This window comes from Hylobates moloch, unplaced genomic scaffold (genome assembly GCF_009828535.3).
Source record: "Hylobates moloch isolate HMO894 unplaced genomic scaffold, HMol_V3 SCAFFOLD_11, whole genome shotgun sequence".
NCBI classification, from domain to species: Eukaryota; Metazoa; Chordata; class Mammalia; order Primates; family Hylobatidae; genus Hylobates; species Hylobates moloch.
The window spans coordinates 71668600-71687900 of record NW_026652286.1 but is presented as its reverse complement, the minus strand read 5'-3'; the positions used below and the strand labels follow the sequence as shown (position 1 = coordinate 71687900).

General features: G+C 35.3%; 1 protein-coding gene across 1 annotated transcript in view; it reads right to left on the bottom strand.

The window, feature by feature from the left end:
- Positions 1–10306, bottom strand: part of CNTN5 (contactin 5) — a 1349686-nt gene extending 1339380 nt beyond the window's left edge. Inside the window, exon 1 of the mRNA XM_032167221.2 lies at positions 9985–10306. The gene's annotated coding sequence lies outside the window, so the exon portion shown is untranslated. The remainder of the gene's footprint in view (positions 1–9984) is intronic.
- Between the last annotated feature and the right edge of the window lie 8995 nt (positions 10307–19301).

Sequence of the window (19301 nt, the reverse complement as noted above, 5' to 3'; positions counted from 1 at the left end):
CTGCAGTCCCAGCTACTCGGGAGGCTGAGGCAGGAGAATGGCGTGAACCCGGGAGGCGGTGGTTGCAGTGAGCCGAGATCGCGTCACCGCACTCCAGCCTGGGCGACAGAGCGAGACTCCGTCTCAAAAAAAAAAAAAAAAGAGTTAGCATTAGACACCACATTTGTAGCACAAGTCTGTTTCATAAGATTACTTTTTTGAAGTAGCAAAACAGACAATAAAAGTGAAAAAATAATATAATTGGGGAACATTATTAATTTCAAATGAATGTATTCTGTCCTATTTTGTTATCACACAGGATTCAAAAGACATTATGTGAAATATTTTCCTCTACTTACAAAATAGAATCTATGGTCTAAATAATTTTGTAAAGGGAAATGAAGGACATCCCATCTCCGGCCCAGCAAAACAAAATTAAAGTAAAATGTCCAGAAGAGGTACTCACTGTCAAAATGAGCAAGTAAACTAAGGTCATTAAAATAAAACATGTCACCATCAGCAAATATACATGAATACACAGCATGCAGCCAAGAAAATAGTGATTTTCTTCATATTTAGAATACTAGAGTCATTATATCCACATATATTTATACAAAATTGAAATAATTTTATGCCTTAAAAGTCTAAGGATAAAAAGAAATTTTGTAAGCATCTATAGCTAAAGATATGAAAGAAGTAATTTTGATTCCTAAATCTACAGTCTCATTTCCTTCTTGCAAAAAAAACTATGATTTAGTAGTCAATATCATCTTTTACAGGGAAAGAAATGAAAACGTAGAAAGGTTATGGTGTTGCTCAGGGAAACACCTGGGTTAAACCTGAGTCTAAGAAGCCCATGCTCTTTTTGTGACCTCACCATATGCCATGAATGTGGTTTCTTCTCCCTTCTCTCTCTCCTGTGGAGTTCATTCTAGATGCAGTTGTCAATCCCTAGATTTTCATTTCATTCCATTCTTCTCTTTGTCAAAACATCCTAACTCACACGGTCATAGAGTAACAGTGGATCAAAACCTGAAGAATATGCTTTAAATTCATTGATTTTAATTCTTTTGATTGAGAAATGAATAAACTAGGGAGAGAAGCAAGGTGACCTGTACAAGTCACGGTAAAGGGAGAAACTCAGAAGAAACTTCAATATCATCTAATCTTGAGATAAATATTATTCTCTTGCTTTGGAACAAAATCCCAATTTTTTCAGTTTATCTTAGAATCCTCCAAACTTCCTCATTTGATCTATTTTTAACTTCTCTCTTTGCATTAAAAGCATTCTTTCTGTACATTAATTAGCTTTTCTACTGTTTTCCTACACATTTGTTTTGTTTCTGCCTCTCTTCCCACCAACTGAAAAGAGTTTGTCTAGGAAGTCAGTTTAATCCATCACCACAATGACCATTTCTGTTCCTCCAATGTTTCTACAGTCTTTTACAGGTATTTTTTCCCTAAGTTTCTTATTAAACTGTGTCCTGACTGAACGATTTTCCATCTTTTCATTGTCAGTGGTCAGACTTCTCACTTCCTTTGAATCCCCAAAAGCATATGGTATCAAACGTACTAGATTTATTAGAAGTATATATTCAAGAAAATTATTTGAATAAAAGATGAGATACACAAAATAATCTTTAAATGCTGATGTTCTAAAGATCTCAATATCCCCTGCCACAATTAGAACAGGATTGTGTCTCATTAAAAAAAATAGAATATTTGGGGAGACAGACAAGCTTAGAATGAAAATTGAAGTAAAATAAACATTTCTTCCTATACTTAAACCTTTAATGATTTTAACACTATCATTTTTTACCATTGAAAAGTAGATATTTTTTCTTGTATATTATATTATGACAGGTATTTTGTACGTAAAGAAAGACTGTTACTTGTCCAAAATTATGCAGCTAATAAGTTTTAAAGTCAAAACTGAACCTAAAATTCAAACACCACATCCTTTAATCCATATGGCTCCCTATGTTAGATATATTATTATAATTATTAAAATAAAGTTTACTATGACTTCTGCCACTATTACTACTATTACTATTTGGAAACGGCCATATAAGCAAAGCTTCATTGGCTTCATAGTTAATCCACTCCTGCAAAATAAGTTTTATCAGCAGCATTAATATGTCATACTAAATAAATGAAAGAAATCAGTCTTATTTATAACATATAGAAATGGCATTTTTTTCCACAGCATCTCAGCCACATTAATTTTTACCTTGAATTTGGCTATGTCACGAGAGATTAGGTGGCTCTGAGATATTAAAGTTAGCAACATAATGAGATGTCAAAAAACACAACATTCATTTAAAGTGGTTAGGTGAATCTTGGAACCAAAGTCACTTTAAAATAACTTAGGCACTGGAAAGTAAATGCAGCAATTAGAGAACTAATGTTAGCATGAAATTGTCCAAGCTGGAAAGACTCATTAGGAGAAAAGTAACAGAAGTCTCCAGAAGGAGAAATATTGAAAATCTGTATCTTAGTCACATATACCTCTATGACTGCACATTTCACATTGAATTATATTCACCCTATGGGTGTATTTCCTCCACCAGGTTGTGAACTATTTATTCTCTTTTATATTCTTACTTTGTACTGCCACTGTCCACAGTAGACCACTTACGTGAGTAAATTAATGTTGAAATTGCTTTAAGCGTGAAAGAAATTACTTTTCATTAATTTTACTCACTGTGGCACTTACTAACAAGACCACATTAAAGAATGATAAAAAAAAAACACAGTCACACATTTTTATAACAGTTAATATGTATAATTTTCATAAAATCAATTCTGGATCATTTAACTTCAATCTCAGGTAACTACTCCTTCTTACTAAGATTACTGTTATTTGAAAATGTTAAAGATTTGAATGTAAGTTTTAGGAAAATAAATACCTAAGGAAAGTAAAAATTCAAAGAACTAATATGACTATTCATTGGGCTTCAAGGATATGTTTTATATTTTATTTATTTTATTTGCAAATTGGGGTAATACTTAGGATATAAAAGACTTCAGATAAAATATTAACCTTTTTAGTCACAGTCTTTTAGCTCATCTCTACTACACTTATTGCGCCATCTTTAAATATTCAGTGTTTAAAGAAAAACAGTCTTAAAACTTGAATTCATTCCCCCAAACACATAAATTGCTTGTCATAATTTGACAATTAAAGCATCAGGAGAAGGCATCTGTAAAAGCTATGTAATACCAGAAATTTAGCAATATTTAAACTGCCTTCCACTCAATTGCGCTATGGCAATTTTATGTTTTATCATATTCAGTTCTACTAAGGAATTTTTAGTGTATATATTCATTCTAAAATAATTTATATGACATTATTAAAATTAAGCATAGGTAAACTTTGGTTCAGATACAATGATGATTAAATACTATTGCAGTTTCAAATTTGTTCTCTGTTAACCTCCTTTAATATTGTAACAGAAAATCTAGAATTTATATACAAGTTGAGATTTGAATTTTAAAACACAGAAGAGTAGTGCATATTTCAAGACACATATTCTCTGCTTTATTATCAAATGCTCTAAAATCACTACTACCTTTAAAAAGCCCATGAATTAAATTTTACCCAAAATTTGTCAAACACAGAAATATACTCTCATCTGCATTTCTTGTTGAGTTTCTATTTGATTTAGGGCTTCCATTAAACATGTATTACTAGGAAAAAAAGAAAACCTGCCAGTCTGGGAAAAATCAAAAAGTATTATAGGGCAAATGGATGTTCCCTTATATATATGCCATGGAATAAAATCACTTAAATCCTTTTTTCTACTGAATTATAATACTCTAAAAGGTTCCCAAGTTTCCTAATTAAAACTGTCAAAAAAAAAAAAAACCTTCTGTCATTTGATGTAGCTGTTGAGTGCATACCAAGTTCATTGTGAAAAAGTTCACATCTAGCAGGTTAGCTCTATAGTTGTTGGTTAAGAGAATGTGGGTATAGCAGTTTCCACTGAGTTAATACAATTGGATCTTAAATTTCTAATGTTAAAAGACAATGTTTTATAGATAATCGGGGCAACAAGGAAATTACATATACTTATATTCTAATATAAGGATTTGATTTGAATAGATACAAAAATAATCAAGATGTCCACAGTATAAAATGAAGTATAAGCTATAAAAAGCTCTGTTGAAATTTAAGAGATATGGGTTCTAATTCCATCTTTTGCATTACTTGCAATGTCGAACACATCACTTCATCTTTTTATATCCTTGTTTATTAGTGAAGAAACTTTGTTTATTATGAATAGGTAAAAATATGAGCTCTCATGGCCCCTTCCAATATTAAATGGTATTTATTCTGTCACTTTTTCCTAAGGGTCCCGCAATTAATCATCAGTATATCATGAGATTTGTGCTGAATTTGAATGATATGGTTATTTTAGCATGAACTCTCATTCACCAGCTCACACATTAGAATAACAGCATCACAAAAGGAAGAAGAGAGTATTAAGTAGAATTATGAAGCTTAGAATTTCAATTCTCTTATCAATGCCATAACTTTTGAAATTCTTATCATTGAAAATACAAAATTAGAAAAGAAATAGTGGTCACTAACAAGTTGTTTTAATAATTTTTGCTATATTGGAGATAATATTAAGCCAGTCTATATCTTTTAGAAAAGAATATGAAGAAGATGATTTTAAAATAACAAAATAAGGCAAAATACAATACCTAACAGATTAAACATGAGACTTTTCACAATGTTTTCAGATATATTTGGGGTCACTCAATCTGTTCCAGTGCCCAGGAATTCCTATCATATTTAATGATCGTGAAACTGCCAATTAAATAAAAATGTATTTTTAGAAAACAATAATTCTTTTAAAAATTCCTGTTGTCACTCACCTGTAACTTCCAATAATATTACTTTTAATCATCAGGGATTTTGTCTAGTTTAGTACATTTAAAGGCTGAAGAACAATAGTATCTCAACAAATTTTGCATAATTGAAAGTAAGTTCTTGCATGTAACTGAAATGGGAGAACTTAGGTGAATTAAAATAGTTGTTCTAAATTCTTGAGTATTGCCTTTATATTTCATTTAATTTCAAAAAAAATCCTTAATACTTCTAAACATAAAGTTAATTATTTAAGAAAATAAAGATAAAACTTTATATACTTAAAAGTAAATTTCTCACAAAATCAACATCCCATTTCTCTACTATTTATATGATAAATACAAACTCCTACAACTAATGAAATATTTGTAAAAATACATTAATAGACCTGGTTGCAGCTCCAGATACTTTATTACTATCATTATAGTATCTCTCGATGAGAACATCTCAGTATTTTTAGCCTCATGATGAATGCTTCTGCCAATATTATAACTTACAAAAGGAAGAGAATTTCAGTCAATTTTTTATCACCTATATAATCAGCAACATTTCTCTTCCTAAACATATGCTACATTTACTACTGGATAGTAATGGAAGATGAGATGTTCTCCTTTCTGAGTTGTTAGCAGCTATAAGAATGATATGAAGAACATCCCTACTCCCTTCATAAAATGTTTAAATGTATAATTATACTTTTCCAGTCAATGGTTATGAAAGAGAATTTTTGATCGTTCAGATAAATGAAATATTCCTTGCCTAAAATGCAATTGCTAATGTGGATACTGTTCAGTTTAGTCACTTTACCTTTAATTGGCTCCACATTTTCTAGTAAAGATACTGACTATAACAATATTTTTCATAGAAAACTCATAAAATGTATTGGCTTCTTGCTTTTTATCTAGATCTCCACTCTATGCAAATTGAGTGTGAGAAATATTTGGAAACATGACTGGCATAAGAGGAAATAGGTGAGTCCTGTTTGATCTCTTATGAGAAGGTCATTTGTGAAAATAAATGAATAAATAAAAAGTGGTAGCCACTGGGCAACAAGTTATTTAGATCATTATGAGTTTTTAAGAACCACTTAGAAAAAAAGAAACAACAATCAACTTTACACCTGTGTTTTAAAATGTATCTAATGAAACATTTTTTGAAACGTTTAAAAATGGCAGTGATCACAAGAAATTCTAGCTTAAGAAATACATGGGAAATGAATATGACTGTAATTTCTTAAGATTCTCATGAATGATAGATCTCACACTATTTTATATTAGATTAAAAATGACAGATTCTTTTTTTATTTCCATAAAACAGACAATCTTGATTTATTTTTCAGAATTACTTTGTGGCCTCTCTGGAAAGTTCCCAGCTCCCTGCACTGGAGAAAAGAGAAACTACCATACTTTGAATAGCTTTGTAACACTTATGAGCTTATGTTTGAGGAGGGTATAATGTCAAAAATAAAATATGCAGTACTCTGGGATATAAAACTAAAGACCTAGGCCGGGCGCGGTGGCTCACGCTTGTAATCCCAGCACTTTGGGAGGCCGAGGTGGGCGGATCACGAGGTCAGGAGATTGAGACCACAGTGAAACCCCGTCTCTACTAAAAATACAAAAAAAAAAGTAGCCGGGCGTGGTGGCGGGCGCCTGTAGTCCCAGCTAGCTACTCGGAGAGGCTGAGGCAGGAGAATGGCGTGAACCCAGGAGGTGGAGCTTGCAGTGAGCCGAGATCGCGCCACTGCACTCCAGCCTGGGTGACAGAGCGAGACTCCGTCTCAAAAAAAAAAAACTAAAGACCCGTGTTTTAATTTATGGGGATTAATAAACATAAAATTATCTACAATTAGCTGATGCAAATATTTATATTAGGTAAAACATAACTGAAGTTATACAGTGTTGTGTCAAGTTCTTGGGATTCAATTCTTCAAAATAATTTTGATGAAAGAAATCCATTGTAAAACCAGTTTTCTAAAAAAGCAAATATATATTTCTCTTTAAAAATTGCTTTTATAGCCACTGTATTAAAACACTATATTTTGTGCCATTCAATTTAAATAAAATAATTAACTAAAAAACTGTTTAAGTGTCTGGAAAAAATATAAACTAATAATATTCAGTTTATTAGAACCCTTCTAACAATACACATTTGAATCTCCAAAAATCATAAAACAGGATTTCTTACTTGAGTGGGTAGGGAGATGGAACATAGTTCATAATACTTTTTAATCTTAAATCTTAAGCATTAGGAGTTTTACATACTTCATTACTTTTTAAAATGTGCCAGCCTCTAATGTGGAGTTATTGATCACAAATGCTCAGAAAATAGACCTCTGCAGTGATTCTACTGCTTTGAGCTTCCGACCAGTCTCTTTCCTGCTATACAGTGTTAAGTTCATGTAACATGTTAGCACAGCCTTACAACACTGTTCTTAATATCTTGTGAGAAACCCATTACTCTCTTACTTTATGCTTGGCTTCTCAGAAAGAAGAAAGAGAGAATAAAATCAACTCCTGGAGTCAGAATTTCAAGAAAACAAACTACATGAATGTATGAGTTTATTATCTAAAGTAAGAGAAATAAATTTCCAACAACTTAGTAAAAATTTAACAACCCATATTTAAAAAGAAAATTCAAAGACAATAGGTAATCAAGATACGTGAGAAAGAGTGGATTCAGCAAATTACAATATTGTAAATATCTGAGCCTCATAAAATTCTGGATTAGTTTTTGACTGATGAAGGAGACACTGAACTCTGCTATAACTTTGTTTTAGCCAATCAAACTCTCTACAGTCAAATCATCTTCACAGTATTACAGCCATCTAGAGAAGTTTTCATCATTTTTATTTTAATCTTCACAAATTATGCCTTTATTTTGTCTAGAAGTAAGGCAAACTCCAAAATGCTTTGGCCAGCCTATGTGGGCCCTTTGCCCTTTACTGACACCCTCTGGTCCATATTGCTAAGTCAGCTGTAACAGACAATCACACCCGTACCTCTACCCTGAAAGTGGTCAAGATTTTCTAAACTGTGAAGTAAAAGAGACATTTAAAGAAATACATATTAGCCAAACCTAGTACATTTCTAACAGATAGTGCTACTTAATTGGACACATAAGATTGAAGTAAATTTTCGCAAGCTACTAATTTTAATGATTCATCTTACATAAACATATTCTATGTATAGATTCACGATCTGATTTCAGTTTGGCTCCCTGACTAAGAATTGTTTCAGACCACCTAATACTTGAAGTACTAACTGCTCACCTTGAGAAACATTCAGGTATTTCAGCTATTCATTTAAAAATTCCACAACTGTAGCTTTTTTGATGTATTTCCAAAAGCGCCTTGGTGTACATGTGCCTCACAACTTATAGACAAAGTCTGGCATTTAGTTAATGTATAGGATTATATTTTTAACTAACTTTTAAGAATCTAACTTTCTGTTTAGTTGTCTATGGAATCAGAAAGAAATTAAAATTAGCAGTTTTTCTCCTCCTTTCTCAGTTTTCAGAAGTTTTAAATAATTTAAAGGATACACCAATTCCTAGGCAAAAACACTGTCACTTGTAATAATCATTTCACTGACTTTCTATTTTCAGATAGGCTTTAACATTATTCCCTCACACTCCAGCTATTTTTCAAATTCTATTCTTTATATTGCATTTCCCTTTTTGTAACTTTAACTCTGATTTTTTTTTGCTTTTTCTCCCTTCAATAGACTTAGATGATCTTTGTATGTAATATCTTTAATTTGTTATCATTAGTTTTATATGACATATTCTTAGTCATACCTCTTTTCTATTAAAGTCAGAGTAAACTTATGCCTGTTAAGTTTAAGACTCAGTATACCAGTCCCCACATAACTTAGAATAATTTGAGCATGAATAGGAGAATATGCAAGCAACCATGAGAATTGCCCAAAATTGACTACAGGCATTTTCGAAAACAGTTAATGACCTAATCATTATTTTTTAAAATACTGGGAGTCACAATATTAATCATAATGAACTCCTTTAAGCTCCCTGTAATGGTCATAAGTACTTCTGTAGTTCTGTTGCAATTCAACGGTAATCGATGATACCTGCATTAATTTTTAAATTTGACTATTTGTCTATATTTTTAAATGCTAGTATTCTAATGAACATCTACTTCTTTCGTCCTTATTTCCACAGTCGAAATTGAGAATCAAAGTAGAAGTATTGACCCTCTAAATGATTTTCTCTTTTAAATTAAGAAACAAATGAATTAAATGTAGGTAAGGCATTGAACATACAACAGTTTAAAAGTTTTTGCTTCTCACTTGCATTTAAATTACCACATGAAATTGTATTTTTCTTGGGAGAACGGTTCTAAGATTTAAAAGTAAAATAATTCTAAAATATTTAGTGGATTCTGGTTCTTTCGCAAATGTAGTTGAAACAACTTACTGTTCAGGTCATCAGAGTAATTCTCAGCTTATAGTACATCAGGTTTATGTATGTGCAAATTGATATTCTCTTCCGTATATCTCCATAAAAAACATGGTAAGGATGTCTCAACATAATTTTTTAATCTATCACAATCCTATACAACCTTTAGAAAAAAGCTCAGCATAATCCAAGATACAGTTTTTCTCAGTCTCACGAACTTTGTAGAACTCCACTTACAGAGCATCCCTACTGAATTTTAACAAGTTATTGCAATGCCAGATGCCCAATTATTTAGTCTCAGAAACTCATTGCTCAAACATAAGGCATACGTTCAGTACCTGAGAAGAGCATCCTATTTTCCGAACACTTAGTTTCTTTTGTAGAAACACCCTCACTTTATCCTGGCATTTATTGCCTTACAATTTGCGTGTAGGAATTGCTTACTCTTATTTTGGGTGGCATTAGGAGATATACAAATAGGTTATATTTACTCTTGTTTCAACTTTTTGCCATAAAATCCCAGCAGGAAATAAAATCGTGTTTTCTTTCTTTTATTTAAAAAAGCTTCATCTTACAGTTTTTACATTCTGGCAACATGGCAAGAATGTAAAAGGATGGCTTTGCAGAAGCGAGTGTGTCAAAAATCCTAAGTGGCTGGGAGATGAAGTGCACAATCACAGAACGCAGTCACTGGCAAAGGAATGTCAGCCACTTACCAATAAGATGCCAGACTCCACTGTCCTTCCTCTGTGACTCTCAATTCCTGTCTCCCATCCTCCTGCCCATCAGCACAGTTCAGAGAGAGCGGTTCCTCGGGTCCTTTGCAGCCTGTGGCAGAGGCGAATTGCGGAGTTCTTAATCATTCAGAGGGAATGCTCCAGCTTGCCCTGCCTCTCGCAGCAGAGGGGACCCAGGTAACGCATCCTCTCCGCCCCGAGCTTTAATGGCACTTTGGCTGCCGCCTTCTCGCAGTTCCGCTCCCCCACGCCGTAGTTGGTTATATTGGGAAGTAGGTGCGGCGCCTCCTCCAGCTGGTGTGTTTGGGGCTCGCGTGTTTTCCTCCAATGCGTCCGCGCGCCCCGCGCCCCGCGCCTCTGACTGGCTGTGTCCTCCCGGGGCGGCCCCTCGCCCCTCCCCGCCCGCCCGCGCTGTCACCGGCGCCCGCGTCCAGCGCCTCACTGCCTCTTGCTGCAAAGGTTCATTGAGCATGTCCCCGGGCTTAACGAACTGTGTGCCTCCAGGAGGGTTCTCTGTGTTTCTCCACTCGTCTCACTAGTCAACCGGCATTTTCCTTCCCTGCTAAGTACAGAGGACGTGTCCCCCTTCCCCCAGCGTTTCTGCTCTGCAACCCCTCCGTATTTAACATTCATAGATTACAAAGCAAACGTGCTGGCTGGAGACGGCACGGGAGATCCAGGCGAGAGTCCCTTCCTCCGCTCCTGTCTTCTCTCTGATTCCTGGAGTCCCCGGCTCACACCTCTGACAGCAGCAGCACAGAGTATCGCGTTCACTTAGGTCGGTTTGAGAGTGGACTTTTTCACTTTGCAGAATATCCTGAAGTCCTGAATAGGAAGCACTTCTCTTTTGTTTCTGCACTTACGAGTTTCATCTAAGGACTATCAGGCTCTGCCTGTTTATATTTGTCTTTGATTGGGGGGTGTTGAGTCAGTTCTGAAAAAAAAGCGAAGGAATGGTCTCAGACAGCAACCTTTTTTTCTGAATTTTTATATTACAATGGCTGTAATTGGAAAAATAACACAGGTAGTAAATCCACAGTGTGGCAGCTTTAGTGCCATTGTTCTGCAGTCCTCCTCTCTACTTTTTTTTTTTTCTTTCCTCTCAGTCTTTGAGTCGTTTTCCAATTCCCACGACTGGGCTGATGGTAATTGGGTATTTGTTAAATAAATTATATAACATTTCCTTTGCAATGTATTTCCATAGAGAATGTGGTTTGCACCTGTATTTAATGGAAAGGAAATCCCACGCACTGCTTTCTATTTCTGTGTCTGTATAAGAAACTGCATCGGAGTCTAGGGTCGCACCCCGTGTCTGCTGGTGTCCGTTTTTCATGTGTGTTTGAGAGCAGCCTGACCCTGGACTGACGCTGATTCCTCTGCTCACTGAATCCCCCGATGGGGTCTGACTGGCTCTAATTGGCAAGGAGAGTACAGTGCCATGCAGCCTGTAGCTGGAAGCCGTCTACCACTAGCTCTGTGTTCTTTCTCTTGCAGTTTTTCTGGTAATTAAAATTAGTCTTTTCCTGTTTCTTGGCTGCTTCTCATTCATCCAATGATGTACAAACACCCAGTCTCTGCTTTTAATCGCTACCCTCAGGATCTAGGCTGATTGCTTGTTCTGTAGCAAAGACAAATTTGTGTGCATTTAATGCTTCTCCACTCTTCCATACTTTTTATTTTCGTGTTCCTGCTTTCCAGTAATTAGGTTATCTTCTTTATGTGTTAACTGAGAGATCGTTGTGGAGATTTCCCTTCTGTGGCTTTTTCTCTGCCCCACTGGCTCTTCTCTGTCAGGCTGTCGGTTCACAGAGAGAACTACCAGGACTTTTATAACCACATTAAATACATCACAAAATAAATTCAAAGTGTAGGAGCTCTAACGCATTCTTTTTATTGTGCGATGAGGTTTTTGCCTTTAAAAGTGTATAATTGAGCACATGCAGCCTGAAAGAGGGGTCGGGAGTGCAGAAAGCTTTCTGAAAGTTCTCTTCCCTTCTTAGAACACCATTCTATATTACCCATGATCCGATAATTTGGGCATTTTGAGTCATTATATTACAGAATTTCTTTCAGCTAGCTTTGCTCTAGAAAGGATGTAAGTTGGCTTATAAAAATCTATTCAGTTTAAAAAAATGAATAAAAAAGTAGGTCAGTGAGATCAAGACAAACGGTAAAGTGATAGGAGGAGAGATAAGATGAAGCCAGAAATGAGGTTTATAGAGAAAACTGCATTGATGTTTTTGTTACAAATGGTGCTAAGTCTGCCATTAAGGTGGTTAGCAGCCAATGTAAAGAAGGAAATGCTATCGGTCACATGATTCATGATGCCCTCGTACCATTAACATGAACAAGAAAATTTACCTTTTACACGATGTAAATGGACTAAATATTTCTCCTTTCTTAAGCAAGAACTAAATAAAAGCTTTTAATGTTTTTGCTTTTTATAAAGACAGCAATATTATCACAAGAATATGGTGTGAGTATATTTTTGAAACAAGTAGATAATGTAATAGCACTTTTCCTTGCAAAGTTATCTGATAATTTAGAGGGAGAGAAAGGAAATGTTGAATCTGTTTAATTAAAAAGAGTAAGGTCTATTTCTGTCAGTTGAAATTTAAAATGTTGACTTCAGTCATTATTTGGGGGTGACTAGGTTACCTGGCTACACTTCGTTCAGGACCCAGAAAGAGTGATTATATTTATTCTCATATCTTTTATGACTTTTAATGTTCTAATTTGTAATAATATACAATTATATATTCCCTATTAATATCTATATATGTAATAGACAAACAGTCTATCTGACTCATCTTTCTCTAGAATTTTGCTGTTATGGAGTTAACTTATGTGCTGTATATTTTTACAATTTTGTGCTTGGAGAGTAAGGGCTCTATAGATAAGGTACCCTTCTGTATTCTTTTATATCCACAGTGTTCAGGTTTAAGCAGGTCAATGTCTGGAATTAGAGAAACAACAGTGCTTAAAATAAGAAACAAACAAACAAAACTCCTTGTTAGAGTTCCACTAAAAAGAAACAAACTACCTTGTGTTTTCCAAGTAAACATCAAATCTTTTCACATATCATGACCAAGATTTTCTACTATTGACATGTGAAAATGGGATTTTAAGTTATAGTTGTTTTGATGTAAGATTTGTCTTTAAAAGATATAAAAGTATGTATGCCCCGTTATTAAAATCCAGTGCTGTTTACTTAATAAAATCGCATTATTAAAAGATCACTGGTTTTCTCTACTTGATGTTAATGACATTTTTGAATTAACCAGCTCATCCTGTACCCTGATAAAATATCATTTGTACATTAAGTTAATTAAAACATTGTTTGTAAGTGGGTTAAGTGGTTCAGTAGGTCACTTTCTCTATGCTATGGTTATGCCACCTCAACCTAGCTGTCATGTTGCTGATCTGATCTTGTTGTCTAGCCATCTTTGTGTAAATGTCTTAATCTCTTTATCTCATCATCCCCAATGGGCAACCAAGCAGATGCAGCACATCTGTAGCAGTTGAGTTGCCTCTGAGCTTTTGTCTTATTTGTGTTACAGATTTTTATTTCAATCATGCCCTCCTTTCTCTTTCCCTTCATTTGACTCAGATAAGGTTCTAGGTTCTGGTTAACAGATCATAACTATTATTACGTTCCATCAAATCATAGCATAAATGTAGAGAAGCAGAGCAATGGTGAATTCATGTCTAGATCAGTCATCTTTCTTGGATCATCTGCCTTGCCTACTGGTACTTCTTTTAGCATTTGCATTTTCTGTTTTGATGTTTTAATCCTCTACATTAATGTGTTACCAATAATGGTGAACGTGTAAGTACTAAAAATTAAAGGAATCAAAATCTTGCATTTTCAATATATGCCAGTGTTCTCTATAAGTGCAAAGTAACACATGAAGAAGCAAAAGTAAACTTTTACTTGAACTGGACAAAATATGATTTTAATTATATTTTGAATTTCTTAGAAGATGTGTCTTAGTACTCATATCCCAGCTGTTTTGTGAAAGCAGAAGTAAACATATCTTAATCATACTTGGAAAATATACCAACTTGATTAATTTAACAGCTGCTTCAGTAAACAACACTAAAGAACATAGTCTACTTTGTGGATGTCTTGATAACATCGGCAACCAAAACCATTAAGAAGTATGAGAGAGGAGCTCTAATTCAACTGTGGTGGTCAAGCTTTTGGTGGTCACAGTACCAACTCTTACTTACAGAAGCTGCAAATATCTAATCTCCTGTAGGTGGAATTTATGCTCACCCTTTGTGACATTTTGGTCCAACCATTTATGCAAACCGTAAACATTTGCAGTTAATTAAGATTTTAGAAAATAGAAGTAAAAGTTGAAATCTTACTAATTTAAAAGTAAAGTTTACTTAGTTTTCATCCAGTAGATTCCTTTAGATACGTATTTCTATTTTTTTCTTGGATATATTTTAAGTCTCAGGATCTCTATCAGTTTTAATTCACTTAATTTCTCTTTTATGTAGCATTCTCTCACCAAGACCTTTGGATATAAAGTTGTTTCCATAAAGAAACAAAACCTAAGATTCATTTGCTCATGACCAGGTATTTCTCTGTATTGTCACTGTTTACATACCATTCTTCTCAGTATGGGATAAAAATATCTAATGGTTTCTTAGAATTAGTCTAATTTGTTCTTTATGGTTTCAAAGAATGGCCATATGTGTGTTGCATCTTGATCATTTCCCATCTCTTCTCTGTCTCCCAAGTCTGTCAGGTACATTAACTTGACCTGTCTTTGATATTTGGCCCTCCATCAAAATAATCATCCTTCAAAAATATTGCTATCAAATACGATTCTCACCTTATATATTAGCCATTCCTGGTCTCATCTACAATATTTCCAAAATGTGCTTAGAATCCAGCTGAAAACATTTTGTGTAGATCTTTATGTGTAGAACTAGACTGTATGCCTCCTGTGGACCAGGAACTAAATTCTTCCACCCCTCAATCTGATATACTTTGTGTTTAAACTTTTATTGGCTGAGTAGCGTATATATAGGATGTCTCATTTGTTTGTCTGAGACTAACTCCAAAAGACTGCATTATAATGAAGAAGCAGAACGTTTTCACCACCTATTTTTTTTTTTTTGTTCACCAATAAGCCTGTAGTTAGCCATGTCTACCACTAGATGGCAGTCATGCTCTAATTAGCAATGCCATTTAAGTTCTGACCTAAGGATGTTCTGATTTCTTAGGGAACTGAGAGGAACCCCAAATTAGCAGTTGAAGCTGTAAGAAAAGTTGTATAGCTTATATGACATGAAGTATCTAATAAATACACTGGAAAACTGCAAAATGTCAGAATGTTTCAAAGGTGCCCTTACACTCAGTGACAAAACAAGAGCTATTAACATTTGTTGAGGGCTAAGTATACACTAGGCATGTAAGCATGCTTTAGATAAACTGTTTAATTCTGTATCAATGATCTAATGAAACACAAACCTAAGTAGAGTTCCTCCACCATAGTGTTCTTAACCTGTTCACTAAACAAATCTCCATTTTAATTTGAATAAAACAATTACAACACCACAAAACAAGTTGTTTGTATCAGATCAGATTAACATACCTCACATATAAATAATCCAATTAATGGGGAAGAGTTTTAGCACAAGTGCAATGCAAGGTAAAATATCAGATTAAATTTAATTGACAGTTTGTGGCATTTGGATATACTCACCAGGATATATGGTTCATTCAATTGACATTTATTAGGAATCTACCACTTTAAGAACTGCACAGAGATGAATAAATTTACACATGAGATTTTGGCAAAAATTTTTGTATACAAATGTATAATCTCACATTCTAGTGTTTTACCTGAATATCTTATTCAACTTGCTAATTGGCATATAACAACCTGCAGTTTTGGAGGAAAATACATTGTTTTCACACATGCTGTTTTTTTTCTTCAGAAGAGACTACATTTTGTTATATCTTAGTTATTTGCCATAATCCTTATTTATATCTAGTTTCCTGTGTTTATGACTTAGAAGATCTTTTCCTTGTTACCATATCAGTTTCAGCCTGGCACCTGGAAATGGAACTGTGTTCTTTATACCTGAACTACCATCGACCATCACTTATGGTAGTGATAAGAGGATCAGGGCTCAGCTGAGAATTGTTTTGATGACGCAGGAGGCTCCCTCTCCAACAGCTACATTGGCTTTGCTTGCTGACAATGGTAAAAACTTGCTTTGTGTCTGTGAACTCTCAAGATATAATTTATAAGCTATGCGAGTACAGACACAAAACCAACATTTTATGCTTAAATAGCACCTTTCTCGTAAGGATCCCAAGCCCACTTAATGTGGCAACAAATATTAATCAATGTATTATAGCTACGTGACACTTCTTTTATACATGTCTTATTATTTCCTGTTACACAAATTTTATATGAAAGAAAAAAACCATGGACTGTGAACCTACTTTCATTATAATTAGTGACGAGCTGCTCCTGGTGTTATGAAAATAAATTACTTCAGGTGCCAAAGTACAATATAACGCAACTTTATTATCAAGCGTTAATTGGTTATTAATGATCAGCTCACAAAGGGCTGACAGTCTTCTTGTAGTAAAGAGAAAGGAGGCTAGGTTGGACAGTCCCAAAGAAAGGCAAAAGGCTGAGCAAGGTGGAATCACGTCGGCTCAGGTGTTTCTGTTAAACGACGCTTGCTAATGAGGTAGCAAGATACTGATAAGAATCCAGAGCAGAAGAAATCATATCAGAACCCACTGGAAGCCAATATGAGACAAGAAAAACATGGCAATGCTTACTGAAAAATGACAGCAGTGGGTGTTCTGTATTCACGGCAAGCCTTAGAATAATGTCAACAACAGTAACAAGGCCGGAAGGATTCAAAGTATCGTCATTTTCCAGTGGAAATCTGCACAATTAATGTGTAACGAAGTATTTGTATTAATGAAAACTGTATGTTTGACCAAGAGACATTTAAAAACAGTAATAGAACAGTCACTAAAACCAGAGCTTTTGGATGTAACAAGAATAATGGAAAAAATCAGTTTTCTAGCCAGATAGTATTTTTTTTTTTTAAGTTGGGTGATAGTTATACTAAAAGCACAGATTTCAGCACAGGGCAAAACCACACTGCACCTTCTAAGTCTATACAAATAAATTTTTAGAAAATAAAAAATAAAATAAGAGCAAAACTACTGACTTCCAGACTCATGGACCACTCCCTGGGAAGACTGAGACTTTATAGGCCATTTCCACTCCAAGCCCTCATCCCTTATTCCAGGTTTACTTTGCCTGTTAGCTATCCCTTGTGCATGTTCTTCTTGGCAAAGCAGGGCACAACTGTGCCAACCCTCTAAAGTGCGCAAGCTGCAGCTGTCCCGCTCATCTTCTCCTCAACATCCAAAGTAGAATTGCAGACCTTTCCCCCAACCTTTTCCTTTTCTTTTTCTTTTTTTTAAATTATACTTTAAGTTTTAGGGTACGTGTGCACAACGTGCAGGTTAGTTACATATGTATACATGTGCCATGTTGGTGTGCTGCACCCATTAACTCATCATTTAACATTAGGTATATCTCCTAATGCTTTCCCTTCCGCCTCCCCCCACCCCACAACAGGCCCCAGTGTGTGATGTTCCCCTTCCCATGTCCAAGTGTTCTCATTGTTCAATGCCCGCCTATGAGTGAGAACATGCGGTGTTTGGTTTTTTGTCCTTGTGACAGTTTGCTGAGAATGATGGTTTCCGGGTTCATCCACATCCCTACAAAGGACATGAACTCATCCTTTTTTATGGCTGCATAGTATTCCATGGTGTATATGTGCCACATTTTCTTAATCCAGTCTATCATTGTTGGACATTTGGGTTGGTTCTAAGTCTTTGCTATTGTGGATAGTGCTGCAGTAAACATACGTGTGCATGTGTCTTTATGGCAGCATGATTTATAATCCTTTGGGTATATACCCAGTAATGGGATGGCTGGGTCAAATGGTATTTCTAGTTCAGTATGGCCTGAATGAGAGTTCCAACTTCTACTTAGAGTACAGTTGATCCTTGATCAACATGGATTTGAACTGCATGGATCCATTTATACACAGGTTTTCCTCCACCTCTGCCACCCCTGAGACACCCCTCCTCCTCCCCTTCCTCCTCCGCTTCCTCCTCCCCTTCCTCCTCCCCTTCCTCCTCCCCTTCCTCCTCCCCTTCCTCCTCCCCTTCCTCCTCCCCTTCCTCCTCCCCTTCCTCCTCTTCAGCCTACTCAACAGGAAGACAGTCTTTTTTTTTTTTTTTTTTCCTCTGAACGGGAGTCTCACTTTGTTGCTGCCCAGGCTGGAGTGCAATGATGGGATCTCGGCTCACTGCAATCTCCACCTCCCAGGTTCAAGCGATTCTCCTGCCTCTGCATCCCTAGTAACTGGGACTACAGGTGCCTGCAAACCAAGCCTGGCTTTTTGTATTTTAGTAGGGAAGGGGTTTCAACATATTGGCCAGGCTGGTCTCGAACTCCTGCCCTCAATTGATCTGCCCATTCCAGCCTCCCAGTGTACTGGGATTACAGGCGTGAGCCACCGCGCCCGGCTGAGGATGAGTCTTTATGAGATGATCCTCTTCTGCTTAATAAGTAACAACTGTGTTTTATTTTCCTTTTGGTTTTCTTAACATTTTTTCTCTAGTTTATTTCATTGTAAGAATGCCATATATAATACGTATGACATACAAAATATATATTAATCAACTGTTTATGTTCTTGGTAAGTCAATAGTAGGGTATTAATAGTTAAGTTGTGGGAGAGTCAAATGCTATATGCAGATTTTTGTGTGGGGGTTGGTGCCTCTAACTCTTGCATTATTTAAGGGTCAATGGTAGTTGATAATAACACAAAGCTTATCCTGATTTGTTCTCAATGGCAATAGTTACTACAATATGAAAATATGCTCTATATAAAGCTGTGGAAGATACATTTCTTTTTAAAGTCTAAATTGTTGGCTTTCATATTCTGATATGGAGCAAAACATGTTTGTGCTTCATACTTCACTAACTCTTAACTGCAGATAATGCACACAAGTATTGAATAAACGAAAGCACAGGGACCATTATTAATATTAAAGAAAGGTTAATATGGCAGCCTGAAAGAATTGGGAGGTATTCTCTCTGACATCTTAGACCCAGGTTCTTAGTGGAGGTACAGCTTTGCTTACTGACAGCAAAACTGAATCTAGTAGAAATAGCTATGAACATTAAGCTTGTCTTTCTCAAAGTACCTAAATTTGAGGTAAGA